This window comes from Nylanderia fulva, unplaced genomic scaffold (assembly GCF_048542155.1).
Source record: "Nylanderia fulva isolate GAGA-0341 unplaced genomic scaffold, ASM4854215v1 Scaffold3, whole genome shotgun sequence".
NCBI lineage: Eukaryota > Metazoa > Arthropoda > Insecta > Hymenoptera > Formicidae > Nylanderia > Nylanderia fulva.
This window is the reverse complement of record NW_028190368.1, coordinates 2,044,752-2,057,173: the sequence shown is the minus strand read 5'-3', so window position 1 is coordinate 2,057,173 and position 12,422 is coordinate 2,044,752. Positions and strand designations below refer to the sequence as shown.

General features: G+C 41.5%; 1 protein-coding gene across 2 annotated transcripts in view; it reads left to right on the top strand.

Annotated features, from left to right (window-relative positions):
• LOC114927856 (uncharacterized) overlaps positions 1–12,422 on the top strand; it is a 120,486-nt gene that overhangs the window by 92,826 nt on the left and 15,238 nt on the right. The window lies entirely within an intron of this gene.

The window sequence follows — 12,422 nt, the reverse complement described above, 5'->3', positions numbered from 1 at the left end:
TGGATCTTTCAGATCCAGCTAACTGTTGGCCGCGTCAAAAAAGCCGAGAGAGAATGACAGTTCGACGAACTATAAAATTGTACAATCTCGCGTCGCGATGGAAAAAAGCGATCGTATGTAAAACACACACCTTAACGCGGCCCTCCTCCGATATTCTTTCTCTCGAACAAGTGCCTGTGTGCCGCGGGTAACCCGATAATTTATAGCGGCGCAAGAGAGAGGCCGAGGAAGGAGAAAGAGACGGAGTGCCGCAGCGCGTAAAGTCCCTCCGTTTACGCAGATACGCGCCGCTTTATGTATACACATATTCGCACATGCGTGCGCTCTCGTCATCCTCCTCTTCTCTTTCGCGGCTCCCCGTATGTTCCCCGTAATAATGATGACGAGCGCGCGCGTTGAGACGGAAGAGCGCTCAAATTTCCCGCGTGAACGACGCGTTGCGTGCGTACGTGCGTGCGTGCGTACCATAAAATGTTGGATCTCTCGGGGTCGAGATCTCCTCTCCTGCCTGATACGCGCAACTTCTTCTCTCTTCCCTTCTCTCGGTCGCACATTTATATAGGCCACGCGGTATACGAGATCGCCGCTAGCCGACTATCGATTCGCCGTATGCTATATATCGAGAAATCGTGGTGGGCTAACAAAGACCAAGACAAGATACGAGACTTCCGTTGGGTATACCGAAGGTGGCGCTGCAGATATTTAGAATACTTATTCACAAACGGTCTTGGAATTATAATTTGTTCCCACACTGTGTTCAGTTTTCATTGTCAGCTTTGACTTACAAATTGATTCTTGCTCGTTAACGATCTAATATAGCGCTCTTCCACCGATGGGTGCATGGCTTCTTCTTAACAAGTCGATCTTCTTCATATCAAACAAATTTAAAATTTAACCTGAACGTCCTTCCGGTGTATTCATTGTGTCGTTCGCAAACAATGCGGCTTCCTACTGAGTAAACTATATAAAATAGGAAAGTGTCGGCTATTTGAGCGAGGATTTTGACACGACAAAACTTGACGAAAGAGAATTTCGGAATTTTCGAGGCCTCTCAACCAAGTGGACATTATCTCGGCGTATAACAGCACGCGCAAGGGACGAGATATGACTTTCCTATTAAATAAAAATAGTTTCCTCTTCTAGCATTTCTCGACGTCATTTTCGCCATCGATTACGCGACGCTATTAGTATTCTCTCGCGGTGCACCGTCGCGCGTCGCACGCTTGCAACGTGTGTCACAAGGCTAAGTCGTTATAACGAGTATCGGAAAGATTTGTCGGAGGCTTTGCAACTTTTAATTCAATTCCGTTATTGCGAGGAGCCGTTTCCTCTCTCCTTCGTCGTCTCCTTCTCGGGTCTCTAGCTCTATCTGTATATATACATCTATATATAAGCCGACAACGTCTCTATGTACTTACGAGAGCGACTACTGGCGCAAACCACAGACGAGAAAATCGCGGCGATTACACACCATGACCATTACCATTATGCCATCCGCGAAAGCTATTTATTAAAGCGACGCGAGAGGAGTCAGACGTCCGGGGTCGGATAAAAGCGCATTTTACACGCGTCAGCGAATCGCGTCTGAAATTCTGGAAATTGTACTCTCTAACTGCGCTCTTGCTTTGTAGCCGAATTCTCTCTTTGGCCGGAGGTGTGTGCGCCAATTATCGATCGGGGTGTCGGGTAATCGATGGTAACGATCATTCGGGAGCACGTGATTCTGTATGCGAAAATATCAATGCGAGAATGTAGACGGATTTTTTTTTCCACGCACGCACACACACACACACACACACATATGCGAGATGCTTCATTTCCGTGAGAGAGAGAGAATGTCAATCAATCTTATTACAATTTAATCGCCGGGATCGTTATAATTCAATTTTTCGCTCAGTGTTTATATATTTATATGATTTATGATTTGTAAATAGATGGCAAGCGGAAAAATAACGCAATAATAATATATTAAACAACAGAGATCTCCCTTTCAAAGGGCAAATAAAAATGTCCGTGAAAATGCAATCACGAAAATTTGTTTATCTCTCATCGTCTCGCTCAATACGTTCTGAAAAAGTAAAAAAAAGGAAGGGAAAAAATGCTCGCACATAAAGCGTGCTGCATCGTTAATCAAAAGATCAAATTTCACGTTCGATATCTAATAAAATACCTTCGATATCTAACAAAAATAAAAGCAAAGAAAAGATAACGTGTCGTCGCCGGCATCGTCATCGGATGTTAGGATCGATTAATGCCATATACGTGTGAAAATTCGATGCTCGTCATTAATGTCGAACATCGCAAGTGCACACACGTTCTTTTTATCCTCTTTTTTTCCTTTTTTTGCTACACTTTGTGTGTCGCGCTATCGTATTGCAAGAGCGGTAACGCGATTAACGAACACAATTGCGTGCGTATGTATACCTGCTGATTGCAGATCTGTCCAACTATACTGCTGGATAAACGCGCGCGTTCGATTAACATAGTAGGCATTTATATATCGCGACGTGTTTTGTCGTTGTCACATTTCTATTAATTTTCAAAGAATTATAAACGTTTCGAAATTGAGCGAGAGGCAGTTTTTCGAGAAAAGAAGGAAACGACTATAACAATTTATTTGAAAAGATTTTTTGCTGACCTTCGACTTTTAGCAAAAAAGAGAAAAGAAAGCGAGAATGGAAAAAGAACGATAAAGTCTAATGTTAGCGATGGGTCTTCATAGGGTGAGACGATACAACATTCAGATATTTTTGAAAAGGTATTCTTACAATATATTTTTAATCAAACCGTCAAACATTAACGTTACGAAAAGAGATAAGACTTATGAGCGGTGTCTTTCGTGTAAATTATAATAAGGTGAAAAAATATTTACGAAATATTTCATGAAAAAATATATTTATAACTGGAAAAGGAAAAAATGCTTGCGATATAACGCGATTTTCAGTTTTCTATTTCTCAAGAAAAGAGTATGATTATTCTCATTGTCGAACTTTTGACTATTTAAAGAATTAGAGAGGTCTACAGCGAATAATTGAAAAGAATGAATAACTTTTTTTATTGTGTAAAATTTTTATTTAAATATTGATAATATTGAATTGACAAATAGATAATGTATAGAAAAAATAATATTACGAAAACAAATTAAATTCTACGGAAAACTCAATTTTTTATGCTCAGATGTGGCTGAATAATGAAAAATGCATAATGATTAATAATGAATTTTTTTATAATCGGCGAAACTCAAAACCTGTCATTGTTTTCTTTCTTTAACTTTTCTTTATAGAACCTTTTATATGAAAATATAGAGAAGAAGGATTTATAATCCGTAGAAAAATCGGAAGATGTCTAGCATGGAAGCTAACCTGAAAACCCTCTGAAAATGTCAGAGAATTTTCAAACTTGTAGAAAGGCCATGGAAGAGTCATGAAATTTTGTGACTTTTGGAATTTTTGTTAAATGGTTAAAAAAAGGACATTTATCGTCTGAGAATTAACATTCCTTACCAATAAAACAATGTTTTCTTCCATTCTAGAGTATTATAATTTATTTTATCTGTATTTCACCGAAAACTAGATTTCTATTAATTTTCGAGTTGTGGACTTAATGTCTTCGTGGACATAGATATTCGTTAAAAAATGATCATGGAAAATTGAGATTTTTAATCTGGAAAACATAGAAAAGTTCAATTTTAGCGCTCGACTCGACATCTTGAGATAAATACAAGAAAGACGACAGTTTCCCTGTGCGCGTCACGCGTCAGGAATTTTGGTACAGTTCTTCCTATGCACAATTCTACCTGAGTCTAGCTCATGACCGGAATTTATACTGGACGCGCCAATTTTTCTGATTTCAAAACGCTAAGAAAGACGAAAAGGGATTAGGTATATTGCCGTTCTTTGAGTTGCCGATTTTTATGTATGGTCTAAATGTTAAAAGATTAACGATCTCTAAGGAACATCATGATTTCCCAACGTCACTGTTCGCAGCACTCTCTTCGTCAAAATGGACAATAGAAAAAATACTTTTTTAGAGGAAATATATATTGGTTTAACATCTGTTCAAGATCATTCAACAAGAAATGTCCAAGTTGGCATTTCATTTTCCAGAATATTTCGAATGAGAGAATAAATAAATATAATTTATATAATATTATATATATATATATACATAAAGAATAAAATAAATTTAAAAAAGAAAAAGTGGAGCGTAATTTTTTCAGGGCCTTTGATACGACCAATCGCGCGCGATACCTTTTTTCCAAGCTCGTACGGTTCCCTTTGACGCCACGTTACTTCGTTAAATATCATACTCTGTCGGGGGAGAGGGAGGGAGGACATTTTTGTCGTCGTGTGAAACGATCGCTACTTGGCAAGGAAAAAAAAAAGAGAAAGAGAGAAAAAGAAAAATCGGCACGGTAGTATTTTACGGGAGCGTCGGCCGATTACGCTAAAGGGCCGCGCTTTCGGCTCTTGGATCGATGAGAGAACTCGGCTCTCTTTAATTCTCCCGGAGCATTAAAATCGATCCCTCTCTCCCTCCCCCTCGCCGTGAAATTTCCCTTTCCCCCGTTTTCGCGCGCGAGAAAGAGAGAGAGAGCGAGGAGGAACGGAGAGAAAAGACCAATAAGTAGTTTCTCTCTCCCATCCCCCTCGTGACCTCTCCCGCAGTAATAATACTGTCCCTCTCAGTTTAAGTTTCCTTTTGAATAACCTGTAGGTCACCGCATAAAAAGGAAACTTGTTGCGTTACTTTATGTGTGTATACGTATACAGAGAATGTCTTTCTCTCTCTTTCCCGCACTTTGCCGAGAACCCATACATACTTCCACGGCGATAGAATACCACGATATATATATATATATATTGTATATATATATATATAAAACGTTATATATATATATATATAACGGCGTTTGTAGAAATGCGGTCTCTCGATCTCGAGATAACTTTCGCAAAAACGATAAACAGCCCGTGAATGAAACGATCCATAAAAATCTCGAGTATAAATATCGATCGGAGGGGAAGAATTATTTAACCGCTATATAATACGTAATTACAATTTTATAATCGCTACGTTATTTCTCCGAGTATGCGTTTTGCTTTTATTTACCGATGCAATAACCCGTAAAGAGCGCCGGGAGTAGTATTGTGGGTCAAGGGCAGCTTACGCGAACATAAATACATGCGCACACAGAGAAAGAGAGGGAAAGAGAGAAAGAGAAAGATAGGGAGGGAGTTTCGACGTACTTTTCGCTATCTATAACAGTCACTCGTCGCAATAAAAACGGTAAACCGACGTTGGTGGTGCAACGAAAGCGAAACTCACCGTAGTCGGAGATAATAGTCGTTATTACTGGCGCTTTCGTGCGATCTAATTAAAATTACTTTGCGACTGTGCGCGTGACACACAGGAGAAGGAGAGGAGGCACGAGCCTCCGAAGCGAGAACGGAGAGCACTAACTTGATAATTTGTGTTTTGGGCTGAGTGCCGATCGTTAAAGCATCTGCTTCGGAACTGTTTCAACGATGAATGGAATTGAGACCGAACAGACCGAATCTCAATGTGGCCAGCTGTCTCTCTCTCGCTCTCATCGTACACTTGTTGCAATGTTGCCTCTCCCCGAGCAGAAAGATAGGATCGACCTGCTTCTATACTGCGGCTTGGCTTTCTGATATATGACATCGAACACACCACATAGAAATGCACGTATATACACCCTCGTACAATACTAACGCTCCGAGCCTCCGTAATGGCTTTATCATAAGGGATGAAACGGGAGCCATTAAGTAACGCGAGATCTCCGATTGAGGGCGGCAAACAAAAGCCACGTACCGATTAATTTGATAATAACACCGTTACCTAATTGAGCAGAGCGATTTAATTGACATCCGCGTAATCGATCGCCGCGCGACCGTCGGAAATTCAAACCTAGCTTTTTGTTTGCGTCCGCGTGCATCTTTATTCGATGTAAATTATCTTTCGCACATCTCTGTCGATGCCGAGAAGTTAGTTGCTAATAACAAGCGTAAATTTAAAAAAGATTACATTTTTTTCTAAAACTATGCATTACGATACGCGATAGTCAATTTATTCATCTCTTGGATGTTTTCCCTTGGTATAACAAATTGAAATTCTTTATCTATTTATACGCGAGATATTTAATTTTTAAGTCCACATGACAATTTCTTTTTTTTTTTTTTTTTACATAAAAAGGAAATTTAAATATAAATTTAAAGTGTAAGACAGGCAGTAAGAGCCAAATCGCGGATGACAGTGCGTTATCCCGAAGAAACTAAAATCTTTTCCGTTAGAATTAAATACCTGTGTACAAAGCGCCAAATTTTACTTGGCCAAGATTTAAAATTGGAACAATCTCTACAAGAGATTTAATTCCATACATCTCCTCTTTCCCTCTAAGGAAATTAATGCGAGAGAAAAATATAGATCCGAAAGTCGCTGAATCGGGAAATTTAAAAATTAAAAGTAATATTTTTATCCGATTTAAGAAAAACTTGTCTCATTTATTATTTATTTATTTAAATTGATTCAAGCACTTGGAATCATATATAAGTTTCACACATAATTTGCACACAAATAATTAAAAAAATTAAATAAATAATGTTCTTGCAATCTTGATGTTATGTACATACAGAATGCTCTAAAGTTATTCTTGTCACTGTGAAAAATGAAGCTACAATTTCTATCGCGACCGTGACAATTGACCCGCGTCAAAATTTGAATCCTAATGCGAATTTTCCTGAGAAAAGGTTCAGAAGCGTTTGCGGACTTTGAATCCTGCTGAGTGTACTAGTCAGGTGGTTAGAATAAATTATATTTAGAAACTTCTTAAAATCTCGTTCGACGGCCGTTTTGGATTTGCTTTGTGTGCATTTTACCTTTTTCCTACTAGTGGTAGCACTAGCACTTGTAAGTTGCAATTTGGAAACTATCAACATCTGGGATGCAAAAACTAACCGGTTACGCGCCGATAGGCGACAGAGATTCTACTTACAATTAGACAAAAGGACCGGTCTTTATCGACTCCTTTTTTAAGATTGTGAATAACTGATCATAGATTTTTTAATTTGTTACGTTACACGTGAATCGATTACTATCTTACTTATTGTTAGCTGTAGAAAGCAAATACCAATCGTTTTACAACAAATTTCTCGTAAACGAAAGCGCAATTTTCCAATACATCGAATAAATAACGTATTTAATTTTTATTACGAGTAGAATATTTATTTTATCTTCATTTTAATTTATTTTCCAATCCAGTTTATATCACTAAAAATCAGTCGAAATTTTAACTTAACCCTTAGTCTCGACGGTTTTTTTCGGCACCTTTATTCCCGACTCATGAGTCGTTTGCGTCTTTGCGTTATTTGGATCAGTAACAACGCTTTAAAAAATCTGAAGAAATTCATGGAGCTTTTACAACAAAATAAACATACAAAAAAATTGTATTAAAAAAAAAATGCTTAATTTTTGAATCCCAAAATGGCGAAAATTTGGGTACTAAAATTGCGTGTAAAAATGACTAAAATCGCTTGTAAAAATGATTTTAATGAATAAATTTGTTGTAAAGTGACGATCTGAAGAGGACTGGCGCGTTCCGTACCCGTTTTCAAAAATTATAGCACTTTTCGTTTGGGTCGCAAACGACCCATGAGTCGGGACTAAGGGTTTAAAGATCCTACCTTTCGAAGCTGCTTCGAACGTGAGATATTTAAGCAACCGGGGAACTTGAGCAGTATTGAGAAAATCGTGGAAAAAATGGCTCTTCGAAATATTTCGTCTTAGTCCGAAATGTGTCAGCTGACCGTGAGATATTTAAGCAACCGGGAAACTTGAGCATTTTGAGAAAATCGTGGAAAAAATGGCTTTTCGAAATATTTCGTCCTTCCACACCCAAAAGCAGGTAGATTTCTCCTTGTTAGAATTTCGTCGAAATGTGTCAGCTGACCGAGAGACAGAGAGAACGTAGTCGAGCCTCGCGCGCGGTATACGACACCCATAGGGTGGATCGTCTCGCTCTTTCGCGTCGGTCCTCTCTCCCCTATATCTTCGCTCTCGGCCCTGATATCTAGTACATAGGTCCCTCTCCGTCTCGCTTCGCGTTCTTGCTCTCCTCCGTGGGGTGTGTAGGGTGGCGAAGAACACGCGGTCTATACCGCGCTCGACGCGAAGAGAGAACTCGCGGCGTAGAAAGCGGGAGAGGGAGGGAGACGGCAGACAGGAAAGCCTGGTGGATAAGGGGCATCGGGGGGAGGTGCGAGGGGTTAGGAGACAGCTGCAGGCCATGCGAGGGTCCGTCGACCAGGCTTGGCCGTTTACCGCGGAATACACCGCGCGCACGCTGGAGAGAATGTGCGGGTAGGAGCGAGAGGACGCGTAATATAACAGGGACGGAAGGAGAGAGAGAGAGAGAGAGAGAGACGACCGGGATGGAAACAGGGACGAAGAAAACACGGGGAAGCGAGAGCGAGAGCGAGACAGAGACGACCTACTTCGACGTGGTCCGCGACTCGCTCGTCGCAACCCCCCTGCGCAACCCCCTTCGGCGTTCCCTCGACCGATCCTCGACGCGTATACCGTTGCGCCCTCCCGCTCTACCTCCCTACCCCGAGTCGACCCTTCTTCCCCGTCCTCGTTCCCGCGGTTCCCCTTTGCCGTCGTCCGCGACCCTCCAGGCTGTGACTACCGCTCCTCCTCCACTCGTTTCTCCATCCCTCTTACCTACCCTACGATGCCTCCCGCCGCCACCCGACGACGGACCCGAACCCTTGGCGCCCCTTTGCTCTTAGCCGCGGATGCGAAAGCCGCGCGGCTATGTATATATATATATATATATATATATATATATATATATATATATATGGGGGGATGCGAAGGAGGCGAGCGAACCGAGAGCGAGGTTCTCTCCAACGAGCCACAGGCAAGTTGCCGTAACTCGCGCTCCGGTAAATTTCCACGGAGACCCTCTACTGCTTCTCTCTACTCGATATACCTGCTCGCTCTCTCTCTCTCTCTCTTTCTCTTAGCTATCCACCGCCACACACAGATATGCCACCCTTGTGACACGGGCTTCGCTGGTATATATACGCGGCCGCCGCGCTTTCTCTTTACGTGCTCTCGATTTTCTTCGTCAACGCTCCCCTTCTTCGTCTTCCACCTTCGTCTTTCGCGAGATAGATCAGAGAGGCTGTATATATGGTACACGTACAGCGCGTCGGGATTTCTTCCCGCGATTACGCGGGAGCTACCTATACTACACGACGGTATCGATTTTCTCTCTTTTTATCGGCTGGAAATTTCGACAATCGCGCACCCGAAGGGTTCCAGCTCGATTAAGGACGGACGGGTTGCCTGATGGCTGGGTAATATCGAGAAGGGTGAGATATATCGCGTCGGAGAGGGCCTACCGCTGCCTCGATTAGGACGCGAATGACAGCGAGGGCGAGGCACCGATAGGCCGATACTCTCTCTCTCTCTCTCTCTCTCTTCGTCGAGGAGAGCAACCCCGCGACGTTGGGATCGATCGCGCGTGGCATCATCGGGCTGGATCGACTCTGGCAAAAAATAATGAAAACCTCTTCTCCTCGCTTTGCGATGCAACGCGACTTTAACCCTTTGATCGGCCGGGCCTAACGATTAACGGACAACTTTTATTCGATGGAACGTAATTGTCCTTCGATGTGTCGCCCGATATTGTATATACCGCGATACCTTCTGGATTTCGCGAGTAAATATTTTGCTTCCTCCGGTTAGGTTAGCTTGTGCGTACGTGCGTGCGAGAGAAGGTATTCGCGAGATAAATCGGCGCGATAAGAAAAGGGGATGATTTCTTCGACGAAAACAAGTCGAAAGTATGTATAACACAATTTTGCTCGCAACGCCAACTATTTGTTTCCGCGAAAATTAACTCTGTCAATTTACATATCTCAACAGCGACTATCTCGCGCATGGTTCGTGAGGAAGAAAATATATTTTCTTAAATAACACGATACTTGGAGTAATCTCCAAGTTGCTCGCAAAATATATCAAATTCTTTATATTCTTCGTTTCAATCAAATGTTCTCGTTTATATAGATGCGCACAGAGCGAATTTTTTCTTTCAAAATTTACGTATATATTAATATTTCTCGTTGCGCGATGGTAAATATTAATCGGAGAAACTCGTATAACATATTCTTCCAATACCATATTGCATCACGATGTTTCGTTAGGAGAAGATATTATTCATTTTTCAACTTTTGAAATCAATTTCCTAAAAATAATGGTCTACATATCCGAGTTGTAATATCGATGTGCGTGTAATACCAATATATTAGAAATGTAATCCATTAATCGAATCTCATATTAGTTCTAACATATTCTTCCAATACCATATTGTATCACGATTACCACAATTTCCTGTATGTTTCGTTAGGAGAAGGTATTATTCATTCTTCAACTTTTGAAATCAATTTCCTAAAAATAATGGTCTACATATCCGAGTTACGCGTGTATAATACCAATGCATTAGATATGTAATCCATTAATCGAACCTCATATTAGTTCATACATACAATACGACAAGTTGCATGCATTTGAATGTATGCGACAAACGTACGGTCGAAAGCCTGTGTAAGGTGAGAGACACTGGGATATACATTCATGAGTCACTCCATTCACGAAATGTGAATTCTCGCTTTGCAAACTTTAGGGGTCAACGGGTCGGGAATGGCTAGCCACTTCTCTCCGACATACAGGTTTCTCTCTCTCTCCCACCGATACATCGAGTCTTATCCGATACATCGTCTATGACTCTTTCCAAGTTACGTGGCAGTCGGTGCTCTTCTACACCAAGTATTAATCCCAATGTTATTCGAAGAAGTTGCGGAACAACAGAGATGTAGAGGTGCAAGTTTCATCTGGGATTTCCTATCGGTGTACACACACACAACGAAAGAGCGACGAAGAGAGAGCGATATGATTCGTAGAAGGAGAAGGATCGAGGTTTATCGCGAGAGATCTTTCACGGTTGCAAGGACGGCGCAGGGCACGACGGTGGGGATAATCGCCGTTCAGAAGTCGAAGGGGAAGAGAGGAGAGGCAGAGAGAAGTAAGAGTAGCAGGAGGTATCATTCACTTTGCGGGAGTCGCACTCCTCCGCTCCGCTCGTAATAATTTTCTTTTTTATGAATGAACTTAACTGTCTTCTCTCTCTCTCTCGCTCCTTCTCCGGCGTTTATATCTCCATCTCTTCTATTTTATATCTCTTATTTAATCTTTCTTCCTCTCTTTCTTCCTCATTCGTTGCACTGTTTTCGCACAGGAGGCTGTGAGTTTACAGAGTTAAACGTGACGTTTGTGGAAGCTACAGATTACGCGGACGATAAGCGGCAATAATTTAAGTATCTCGTTATCGCACATCTATCTGTATCAGGAATTATTTGTACACGTTTTATTGGTCTTTAATGAGTTTACGTCATCGAGATTCGCAATTTCATATTAGGTTTCAAATTATAAATTGTAAAAGGAGATGGGAAAATACACGAATCTTTCCTGACATTTGCTTTGATACTTTAAGCAATCCAAATTATTCGTTCGTTATAATCTATAGTTTCGCCGAAAATTTTTCTTTCAAGTTTTCAAAGTGTGAAAATATTTGTATAAAGTTTAGTTAGAAATACAAAATATAAAAAAAGTTCAGTTTGTACATAAATGAAATCTATCGAAATCACCTGGAATCTAAAAACGAGAAAAAGTAAAGCTGAAAAAATGGGAGGAAAATTTCAATTCGGATTCCTAAATACGGAAAAGCGAGCGACTTTTCCTTATTACCTTCTACCGGCTGTTAACGAGCGAAAATTGGCAAAAAAATTTGACAAACGATGCGAATGTACAGGGAAATAATCGCTTCGGCGATTATTATTAATTTAAATCGCAAACATTGTACGACTAATGACTATAAAGGTCGTTAAACAACATGTATCCGACGGGTTGGTGTCGCTAAACGCGATGACCAAACGGTCGTTAGGACGATTCGGTAAATAGTTGGAACGCCGAACGAGTTTGAAGTATCGGCGACGGCGAGTCGCGGGGCGAGAGAGAATCGCGTTTATCGATATTATCATACGGCATACCGCCGCCTTGAAGGAACGATAGCGAGCGACCGTTAACTCGAGCCGCGACGCGACGCGGCTCGGCGACACACATGTCGCGCAAATAGCCCGCGCACGTGTGTGTGTGTGTGCGTCATACATGTGTGTATCACGCTCGTGCGCACGCTGTACACACATGCGCACGCATACACATAATTTCACGCGCTCGTGCACATACATACTTGTCCGCGCGCGCGCGCGCGCGTGTATATATACACACACACACACGTATACGTATTATCCTTTTCCGCGAAAGGCCGGGAGGACCGGACG